Raw genomic sequence first — 11796 nt, 5'->3', positions numbered from 1 at the left:
GTCACTACCTGCTGAGACCTCCTGGTCTGGCATTTTGGATGACTCTGTTTAAAATGGCATTTATCCTACCCTATCAAGAATTTCAGTGGCATATGCTTGCCTAGCATGCCTGCAAGGCCCTGGGTTCCATCCCCCAACACCAGGGTTGTGAAGGAAGACCTCTGCTGAATCTTGAAATCTTGAATCTAGTGCTGCAGAAGGTCCAGTGAGCCCTTTACCCCCACTCTGCCCCCTCCATCTCATCACTTAAAAACACACCCAGTCTTCCTTTCTTCTGTAGTGGGCTTTGGACCCCCAATGGGGTGACTTGGACCTTGTTTTTGCCAAATACCTGGTGACTACCCTGAGACACCATTTCTCTGTGTCCAGGCAGGGCTTAACATCTATGACCTTCAACAGTTCTGAAACCCAGTGGCCTTCTTGTAACCCCCGCCCCCCTGCTGGTGTCCTTGCCTCCCTGCTGTTCCACCACTGCAACCTCCTTGTGCCAGGACCCTCTTCTGCACCGTGACCCTCAGCCAAGGCTCCTGGGTGCCAGGCTAGGCTCTCACCTTCCTTTTGAATCCTTGGACTTTATGTAGACATGTGTGTGCAGGTGTGCTCACGTGCACACCTGTGCACACATGCAGGGCAGAGGTCAGTGTCGGGTGGCTTCTGATTCTCTCCACCTTATGTTTTGTTTTTGAGGCAGGCTCGTGCACTGGCTGGCAGTTTACCATTTTAGCTATTCTTTTGACCAGGAGCCCCTGGAGCCTTTATGTTTCTGTCCCCCTGGGGCTTACAGGGCTACAGATGTGTGCTGTCATGCTCAGCTTTCCTGTGATGCTGGGGCTCCGCACTCAGGGACACATCGTGCACGGAGCCCAGGTTCTCCCTGTGCTCTACCACACCTTTCTGTACCTTCATCCTGTGATTCCCACCTGTACCTGTGAACCAGCTCCTCAGAGGAAGCCTACTGGAGCCCGGGGCCAAGAGGACAGAGACAAAACATACAGTCACCTGTGGAGAGCGAGGCCTGCACTGTGGTGAGGGGACCCCAAACACAAGGTCGGCCTTGGCAGCTAGAACTGCGTCTTCCCGTTTGCCATCAAAGGCGATATCGCTGTCTACCCAGCCACTCACTGGAGGCAGACTCTGTCCTGACGCCCTCCCCACCACAGTGTTACTGTTAAGAGTGTCCACCACGACCCACTCGCTGGATGACAACTCAACGTCCTAGTCACTCGTGCTCTCCCGAGTGTGTGGGTCAGCAGGCTGGGGCTTCAGAGGACTCAGTACAGTGTCCAGTGTTCCAAAGCAGAGCTCTTTTTGCCAGTGTCTCTCTCCTAACACTGGACCCCAAAGTTGGCTTGTCACATACTGGGTAAATGCTCTACAATGAGCTACTCTCAGCCCTGGTTTGCCACGTCCTAATTTCCTCCTGTCCCCACCACCTCAGGTCAGTCTGGGCTCTCATCACCTTCCTTTCACCTGCATCACCAGGGGCGCTGCCTCAGTGGTCCTCCCTCTGGAAGGCCCTTTCCTTTATGTCCCTCTCCCTGAATTCTGGTATGATCGTCACCAAGCTGTCTGGATATGCTAATGATACCTGTCATACCACCACCTCCCACGGTTTCCAGGATTGCACTCAGAAGCTAATCTAAGACCTGGTGTGGTGGCACGTGCCTGTGATTCTAGCACTCAGGAGGCAGAGACAGGCAGATGTCAAGCTGGAAGCCAGTCTGTGTATATAGTGGGACTTTGATTGAAGACAACAAATGGGCCATAGAGAGAGTTCAGCAGTTAAGGGCACTGCTTGTTCATATGGAGGACAAGCTTCGGAGCTCAGCGTCCCCCGTGGCTTTGATGTCTGCCTGTATCTCCTGTCCCAGTGGATATGATGCCCTCTTCTGGCCCCCACAGGCACTGTACCCAGGTGGTGCATTTACACACACACACACACACACACACACACGCAAAACAATCACACAAATACAAATCATTAGGAGCTGAAAAGATGAATCTACAGTTGCTGCTCTTGACGAGGGCCCAGGTTCAGTTCCAAGTACCCATGTGGCACTCACGACCATCTTGTGACTCTGGTCCCAGAGGGGTTGATGCCCTCTTCTGGCCTCCCTCGTGCACCAGGTACAAATGTGGTACATATACATACATATATGCAGGCAAAATACTCGTTATATAAACTAAAAAGAGGCTCTGACACAAACAGCCTACTGTGTCATTAGTTGCGCAACCATCGCCTCGTTTTCCCATCACCTCCCTTCATGCCAAGAAATCATAGCCTCCACACGTCTCTGAGCAAGAGGCTGTGTGTTGGCCTCCAACTCACTGAGATTTGCCTGCCTGCCTCTGCCTCCTGAGTGCTGTGATTAAAGGTGTCATCACTGCCTGGCCAGCAATTTTATAAAGGGGAATATTTAATTGGGGCTGGCTTACAGTTCAGAGGTTTAGTCCATTATCGTCATGGTGGGAAACATGACAGCAGGCAGGCAGACATGGTGCTGGAGAGGGAGCTGAGAGTTCTACATCTTGATCAGCAGGCAGCAGGAGACTGCCCCACACTGGCCTGCCCCAACAGTGACACACTTCCTCCAACAAGGCCATACCTCCAAAGAGTGCCACTCCCTACGGACCAAGTATTCAACACGAGTCCATGAGGGCCATACCTATCCAAACCACCACAGCGTGTGAGGCCCAGTTCCCACCCCACCAGAATAGCACAGGCCTAACTGCTGTCTATGTTTCCCCAAGAACAGACGCAGGCCAAGCAGAGTGACACTCACCAGCAATCTGAATAAGGGCATGTTGACTCACACCTTTACCTACGCACAAGGAAAATAAGCCCAACAAAGTTGGTAGATTTTGTCTACTGGGCCCACTGCTAATTTCCCTGGGGTTTTGTGGGTCCTTGAACACTGTGAGCTCACAGCATCTGCTAAGGCAATGGTGACTAGAGAGGAGGGACACTGGCACACACCGGCTACGACAACTGTAATTCCTGTCACTGTCCAGCAGGTTATTTATTTATGTGGTGCTGGTGACTGAACCTGGACCTTGGGTATGATAGACAGCCCATCTAGCATTGAGCTACATTTTCAATCCTTATTTTTAAATTATTATCATCATATTATTATTTGAGACAAGCTCTTGCCTTGGCTGGCCTGGAACTCGATATGTAGACCAGGCTGGTCTCGAGCTCACAAAGATCCACTTGTCCAGAAGCATGTACCACCATACCTGGCCCAGATTTATCATTATTTTTAATATGTGTATATATGTGTGTGTTTGTGCATGGGTTCACGCATGTGCATGCATGTGTCTATGGAGGCCGTAGGTGTTGGTTCCTCTAGAGCTGCATTTAGAGGCAGTTGTGAGCTGCCCAGCATGGGTGCTGGAACCAAACTCAGAGCCTCTGCAAGTGCAGTATGCTCTCCTAACTGCTAAGCTGCCTCTCCAGCCCCTTCCTTAAATTTTTTAAAATAATATTTATTTGACATGTGTTTCTGTCACATGTATGTGTGTGCACTACGTGTGTGCCTGGTGCCCACGGAGGTCAGCAGATAACATCAGATCCTTTGGAACTGAAGTTATGGAGGGTTCTAGTCACCATACGGGAACTGGAAACTGAACCTGAGTCTTCTGCAAGAGCAGCCAATGCTCTTACCTGCTGAGCTATCTATCCTTTTAATTTTAATTATTTTTAAAGATTTATTTATTTATTATGTATACAGTGTTCTGCCTGTGTGCACACCTGCACCCCAGAAGAGGGCACCAGATCTCATTAAAGATAGTTGTGAGCCACCATGTGGTTGCTGGGAATTGAACTCAGGACTTCTGGAAGAACAGTCAGTGTTCTTAACTGCTGAGCCATCTCTCCAGCCCTCAATTTTAATTTTTTATTTTGCGATAGAGCACTGCTAATTTCTCAGGTTGACTGTTTATATTTCTGCTGCATTTCAAGGTGTGTGCCAGGGCCAGCAAAGTGGCTCAGGTGGAGGCGCTTGCTGCCCTCTCAGATCTCAGAACCCATGGCGAAGGTCAGAGTCCACTCTTGCAGGTCGCCCTCAAACCGCTACTCACCGCACCCTCATACATACAATAATTTGTTCCTTAAAGGTGTCTGCCACCACGCTCAGATTGTTCATCGGCCTTCTGCTGCTTTTTGTTCCATTTGCTTAGGTTACTCGGGATTGATGCATACCCTTGAACAGGCCAGCCAAGCACAGCCTCACCTTGCTAGATCTTTAGTGGCTTCCACTCATCACATCCAGGATCACCTGAAATCTACCGAACAAACCTGGGAGGAGAGTCTGCATCATGCACCAGTTCCTTTTGCAGTCTCTCTACCTGAGTGACCTTACTGGAGCCTCAGTACAACCAGGCAGCCCCTGCTCAGAAATGTCCCTGCTCCCTGTCACTCACATTGGCATATGCTGTCATTTCTTGAGCACCCTGACTCCTGTCTCAAGCCATTCCCCACACTTTTCTCCCATCATGCCTTCCTTCAAGCCCCTATCTCCTGGAGGTCCTTTCTCTATCATAGCCTTTACTACTTAGCTTCTCCACTTTTCTTTTCTTTTAAATTTATTTATTTTTAAATATTTATTAATTTTTATGTGCATTGGTGTTTTGCATGTGTAAGGGTGTCCGTCCCCTAGAACTGTAGTTATAGACAGCTATGAGCTGCCATGTGGGTGCTGGGAATTGAACCTGGGTCCTGTAGCAGAACAGTCAGTGTTCCAAACCGCTGAGCCATCTCTCCAGCCCCTAAAATTTATTTTATTTACATTGATGTGAGGGTGTCAGATGCCCTGGAACTGGAGTTACAGACATGTGTGAGCTGCCATGTGGGTGCTGGGATTGAACCCTGGTCCTCTGGAAGAACAGCCAGTGCTCTTAACCACTGAGCCATCTCTCCAGCCCCCTCCAGTTTTTTCTTAACTCCTATGGAGTTCAACGGAAAGCCCATTAGATTGTCTAGCTTCTTTCCTAGAAATTCTGACTCCATAGATGTGGCCTGGGACTAAGGAACCTGAGTTCTTAGCAATTACCTCTGAGGATTTATTTGCAGTCAAGTTTGAGAACTTTTGGATATTAGGTTAGCCAGGTTATGCTACAAAAACAAAACAAACAAGAAACCCTCCAACCCTGAGTGATTTAAGACTCTAGAGGTTTGTAGGATGGGTGTGGTGGAGCATGCCTTTAATTCCAACACACTGAGTTTGAGGGCAGCCTGGTGTACAGAGTTCCAAGGACAGTCAAGGCCACACAGAGAAACCCTGCTTCGGAGACAGACTATGAAGATTTGGTTACTTTCAAGATATTGTCTCCTTTTCTTTCTTTCTCTGTAGAACAGGTTGGCCTCTAATTCACAGAGATCCACATGCCTCTGCCTCCCGAGTGGTGGGATTAGGTGTGCAGAGATGCTGTTCTTAAAGAAGACTTGGCGCTGCGGGTGGAGCACACATACACAGCTGATCACCTGCTGAACTCTTTCTGGTTAAATCTCTGTCCCACCACAGCACAGTACCGCCACAGCTTGCTTGAGAACAGATAAACAACCACCAACCATCCATTCGCTAGATGCTTCGTGGTCATCATGCTTCAGTGGAGAGAGAAGCGGACATCAGGACTGCCCGGTGGAGTGAGTGCCTGCCTCTTCTGGTCTTCAGTTTCTAAGCTTGTAAGGCAGCTCTAATACCGTCTTGTTCGGACACAGAGAAAGCCCTTGTTGAGAAAATGATCATGGAAGTCAGCTGCAACAAGAGGCTCTCCGCTGGAGGAGCCGCAAGAAAGCCCGTGACTCTGGGGCGCACCCTTCCTGTTTCAGCCTGTTTCCAGGTTTATTCCAGAGGGTCTTGGAATTTGGTTTATTTCTCTCTCCTCATCACATTCACTGCCTCATCAAACCATTATGAACCTGAACGTGACTATAATATTATTCACAATGGTGATAGTCTTTCTATGCTAACCTAAATATTAATAAAGAATATTTACTGATTAAAACAGTAATGATGCTGCCGACATAGCATTCTTATAGTGCTCATCAGGCACTGAGCTCTATTTTTTGCTTTTAAATTGTGGGGTTTTTAAAGTTTATTTTTATTTTATGTGCATTGGTGTTTTGTTGGGTTCCCTGGAATTGGAATTACAGTTATGAGCTGCCATGTAGGTGCTGGGAATTGAACCTGGGTCCATCTAGAAGGGCAGTCAGTGCTCTTAACCACTGAGCCATCTCTCCAGGCCCCTGAGCTCTGTTTAAGTATGCTGTAGGCATTTACTCTTCCCAGTGACTGTCTGAGGTTACTCCTATTATCCCCATTTACAGCTTAGGAAATGGGAGTATGAGGAGCTGAAGTAGCTTGCTCAAGCAGGAGCTGACCATCAATCCCCAGATAAAGCCAAATGTTTCCCTAGTCACCGGGTCTCTCCTTCCAAAGGGGCCCATCCAGCCTTTCTTTGCAGCAAAACCAACCCGTTACACAGCAGAGACTAGATTATGGCCCTGCCTTTCTAGATGTGTTCTGATCATTCGCAACACCCATTTTCCCTATCCACTCACATGGTCTAGATACCACTAATTAGGACGTCTTCTTAAAGTTATTTTGTTCTTAATTACGTGTATATCTGTGTGCTGGCTAGTCTTATGTTAGCTTGACACACAAACTAGAGTTATCTGAAAGGAGGAACCTCAACTGAGAAAGTGCCTCCATGAAACTCAGCTGTAGGCCGGCTGTAGGCCAGGTGGTAGTGGTGCACACCTTTAATCTCAGTAACAGGAGGCAGAGACAGGCGATTTCTCTGTGAGTTTGAGGCCAACCTCATCTATGGAGCAAGTTTCAGGACAGCTAGGGCTACACAGAGAAACTCTGTATCGAAAAACAAAAACAAACAAAGAAAAAGAAAAAAAGACAAAAAACCCTCTGGCTATAGGGTATTTTCTTTTTGGATGATCAATGGGGGAGGGCGCAGCCCATTGTGGGTGGTGCCATCCCTGGGCTGGTGGTCCTGGGTTCTATAAGAGAGATGACTGAGCAAGCCATGGGGACCAAGCCAGTAAGCAGCTCCCCTGCTCTGCATCAGCTCCAGTCTCTGAGTTCCTGCCCTTTTTAGTTCCTGCCCTGACTGCCTTCAATGATGAACAGCAGTGTGGAAGTGTAAACCAAACTTGCCTTTTGGTCACGGTGTTCTGCCGCAGCAACAGACACCCTAAGACACCTGTGTTTGTGTGTGGGCACGTGGACGAGAGTGCAGGTGCCCTCAGAGCCCAGGGCTGCAGGTGGGCGTGGGCACTCAGTGACTGGCACTGAACTATAGCGAGAGCTCTGCAGAAGCAACAGACCCTGCCAACTCCTGAGCCAACCCTGCAGCTCCAACTTAGGACTTCCTTGCAGTCCTTCATGAACTGCAATATTTAGCCAGTGTGGCAGTTAATGTCTGTAATCTCAACATGGAAGACACCAAGGCAGAAGGAGTCCATAAATTAGAAAGTAGTCTGGGCTACATGGTGAGGTTAGACCTCGTCTCAAATCAAACAATTATAGTCAGTCTCAGCAGAACAGGCTTGTCATCCCAGCTACATAAGGGGCTGAATAGGAGGGTCTCTTGGGCCCAAGAGTTCAAGAGTTCGAGGCTAGCTGACTACTAGCAAGATCACCTCCCTGCCCCCTCACTGACCCCACCAGGTAGTCCAGACTGGCCTCAAACTGGGAGATCTGCCTTTGCCTCCTGAGTGCTGGGATAAAGGCATGCACTACCATATGTAATTCTCTAGAATAGCAGCAAGGACTCTTAACCGAGAGTCAGTTTTTAGGCCTTATTTTTAAAATAATTCTTTCTGGGGGGAGGAAGGGAAGAAGAGATGGCTCAGCAATTGAGAGCACTGGCTGCTCTTCCAGAGGACATGGGTTCAGTTCCCAGAACACACATAGTGGCTCATAAGTGGTTGAAAATCCAGGTACAGGGTATCCAACATTCTCTTCTGGCCTCCATGGGCCCTAGGTATACAGCTAGAATAGACATGCATGCAGGAAAAACAGACATACATATGAAATATTAAGAAGAAATGTTACATTAAAAATAATAACTTTGAGCCGGGCGGTGGTGGCGCACGCCTTTAATCCCAGCACTCGGGAGGCAGAGGCAGGCGGATCTCTGTGAGTTCGAGACCAGCCTGGTCTACAAGAGCTAGTTCCAGGACAGGCTCCAAAACCACAGAGAAACCCTGTCTCGAAAAACCACAAAAAAAAAAAAAACTTTGCCAAGCATAGTGGCACATGCCTTTAATCCAATCCCAACACTCAGGAGGCAGAGACAGGAAGATCAAGGCCAGCCTGGTCTACAATGAGAGTTCCAAGACAGCCAGGACTGTTACACAGAGAAACCCTGTCCTCAAGAACAAAACAAAAACCTAAGATTGAACCTAGGCTTTTGTACATATTAGGCAAATGTCTACTAAGCCTTTTCCTGGCCTGAAAGGTTTACTCTTAGGCACTCTGTATTTATGAATATTATATTTCTATAAATAGGATTTTCTACATTTCCATCATAGTTTATTGCTATGACTTATAAACATGATTAAAGTCTTCCTCTTATACTAGCAAACTTACTTAACATACAGGCAGGATGAGAGCCCCAGGCATGACCCAGGTTTCTCCTGCCCTTCCATCTGGAATCAAGTCTGTCAGACTCTATCCTTCTAGCGGAGGCTCATCTCCATCTCCCAGGCTCAGTGTCTCTCTGACTCCTAACTTCTCTCCTGTGACGGAGTTTCGGGAAGGTGACTGTCTAGTCGAGCAACGTTCCTGGTGAGATTGTGCATATGTAAAAAGTATATATGGGGGCTGGAGAGATAGCTCAGGAGTAAGAACACTTGCTCTTAACAACAAACAACAACAAAGAACAAAACTTATGTTTTGTTTTTTGAGACAGTGTTTCCCTGTGTAGCCCTGGCTGTCCTGGAATTCACTCTGTAGACCAGGCTGGCCTTGAACTCACAGAGATCTGCCTGCCTCTTTCTGCCTCCCTAGTGCTGGCATTAAAGGTGTGTGCCAACACTGTTGCGCAAATCACATGGATCTTTTGGTACTTTTATAGGGTTCAAAAGTCAAACTAGGGCTGGAGAGATGGCTCAACAGTTAAGTGCACCGGCTGTTCTTCCAGAGGACCTGGGTTCAATTCCCAGCACCCATATGGCAGCTCACAATTTCCTGTAGCTCCAGCTCCCTGGGAGCTCACACCTTTATACCAATGCACATAAAATAAAGTAAATTATTTTTTTAAAAAATCAAACTAATAGGAGGCATGCAAGCTGGCACACGTCTGTAATCCCCAGCACGGTGAGACTTAGTCTTAAAAAGCAGATATAGGATATGGAGAGATGACTCAGTGGGGAAGAATGCTTCTTGTTCTTCCAGAGGGCTTGAGTTCCATGCACTGATACTTGGCAGCTCGCAACTGTCAGGAACTCCAGTTCCAGAAGATCTAATGCCCTTCTAGCCTCTTAGGGCACCGCGCACACGCGCGCACACACACACACACACACACACACACAAACCAAATACACATACTTTACATGTATACATATAAAATGGAAACTCTGTAGATTAAAACTCTTACTCTAACAAATTTTCTAACTACCATGCAACACCGCAGGGGAGGTTTCTCCTATTCTCTAGTGCATGGCAGTGGTTGTAGGGTCTGTCTGTAGACTTGTTCTACGTGTGTGAGTGCTTTGCCTGTCTCTCTGTGTGTGCACCATATGTATGCTATCATGGATGACTGGAACCACAGTTGTGACTAGTCTAGGTGTTGAGGATTTGAATCTTTTTGAATGTGCTCTTAACCTTTGAGCCCTGGAACTCTTCTTAGAAGACTTCCCAAGATTTCTTTCTTTTCTTTTCTTTTTTAAATTTTCGAGACAGGGTTTCTCTGTAGCTTTGGAGCCTGTCCTGGAACTAGCTCTTGTAGACCAGGCTGGCCTCAAACTCACAGAGATCCACCTGCCTCTGCCTCCCGAGTGCTGGGATTAAAGGTGTGCGCCACCACAGCCTGGCTCAGATTGTTGATCTATAACACAGGCTGGTTTCAAACGTGAATGTTCATTCTGCCTTAGGCACCTCAGGACTCAGCTTCCAAGCTTACAAACCCATGCTTGCCCACAGTTGTTATTTTCTTTCTTTCTTTCTTTCTTTTCTTTTTATTTTGTGTTTTTTGTTTTGTTTTTGAGACAGGGCCTCTCTCTCTACATAGCAATGGCGCTGGCTGTTCTGAAACTTACCATGTAGACCAGGCTGGCCTTGAACTCACTGAGGTCTGTCAGCCTCTGCCTCCCAGGTACTGGTAGTAAAGAGTGGAGCCACTATGCCTGCCAGAGTTATTTTTCTTGTAACATTCTAACAAGTTACTTGACCCATCTGTATGGCCGCTTGTTTGTTTTTTCAGTGCCCAGGGCAACCGGGAGGTGAAATCCAGGGCTTTGTGTATATTTACTACCACTGAACAGCTCACCTGACCCCTCTATCACCTTAGACTAGAGTTCAAGGACGAAACAGTGCCTGGTGACCCAGTGTCACCCACAAGAACAGTATGCATGCGATGAAGAGGATTGGGTTTAGGAGGCTATCAGAGTGGGCAATGTTTGCTGTCTGATACATGTCCAGGAGGGGACAGCCAGGCTGAGACCTCTAGGAGACCTATTGATTCCAGACCCGGAGAACATTTGCACTATAGCCTGGGAGGCCTCGACTTGTATGTCAGATAAAGCCATGGAAGCAACGGTAGTTTGAGGAATGGGAGGTCCTGGGTGGAACTCTAGAAGGTGGCCAAGTGCTAACTCTCAAACACACTCCTGAGGCTGAAGCTTCATCTCTGTGGTCTATGGGCTTGAGAAAACCACAGGCTGAGTGCTGTCTACAGAGGGAACAGAGGCCATTAACAGAGCCAAGGTTATCCTTGGCTCCTGGGGACGAAGTAGGTAGAGAGAGGGAACTAAGGTCTGCCTCAGTGCCAACACAGCAAGCATGGCAGAGAGAACCCATAACACAGAGAAGAGGGTCAATCCAGCACAGTCTGCCCCTTCCTCCACGGAGACATCTCAAGTAGGGTATGAACAGGTGGAATCCCTTGGATGCTGGGACAGCCCTTCTTTCCTTTCTCCCCGTTCTCCTCTTCTGCCTTTCCTTGTAATTGCTGGGAATGCTGGGACTTGAACTCAGGGCCTTGGGCATGTGAGGAAAGTATTTTAACACCAAGTCCCAGTGCCTAGCTGGTGATCTTAGTTATAGCACAGACCCTGCAGCTAGGGGTGTAGTTCACAGGCAGAGGGCTTACTGCACATGCACGAAGTCCTGGGTTCAGTCCCTAGCAATGCGCAGTCCTGGGATGGTGGCACAATTCTGTAACCCCAACACACCACTCTAACCACCCTCCATTACACAGTAAGCTCCAGGCCTGCACAAGACCCTACCTCAAAAACCAAACACCTGCCGGAGGACGGGCGAAAGTCCCCTCCAGGTCTGTCTGCTGTACAGGTTCTCAGCAAGAAACTCCAACAACAAAACCAACACATGAAGGGCAGACCCTAGAGCCGTGTCTGGCTTCAAATCCTAACAAGGGCACTTACTAGCCACGTGACCTTAGGCACACCAACTCTAGTTTCCTGTTCTGGAAAAGAAAGACAGCAACAGCACCCCCATGTCACAGAAGTGTCATGTGGCTTCCAATGCTTTTTCCCCTACATTTTCTTGTAGCCCAGGCAGACCTCAGACTCATTACGTAGCTTAGGATGATCTTGAA

The sequence above is a fragment of the Microtus oregoni genome, unplaced genomic scaffold (assembly GCF_018167655.1).
Source record: "Microtus oregoni isolate MIOR12 unplaced genomic scaffold, Mior012 000016F_ref0000370, whole genome shotgun sequence".
Classification (NCBI taxonomy): domain Eukaryota; kingdom Metazoa; phylum Chordata; class Mammalia; order Rodentia; family Cricetidae; genus Microtus; species Microtus oregoni.
The sequence above is the reverse complement of the archived record's forward strand: the minus strand, read 5'-3'. Positions refer to the sequence as shown.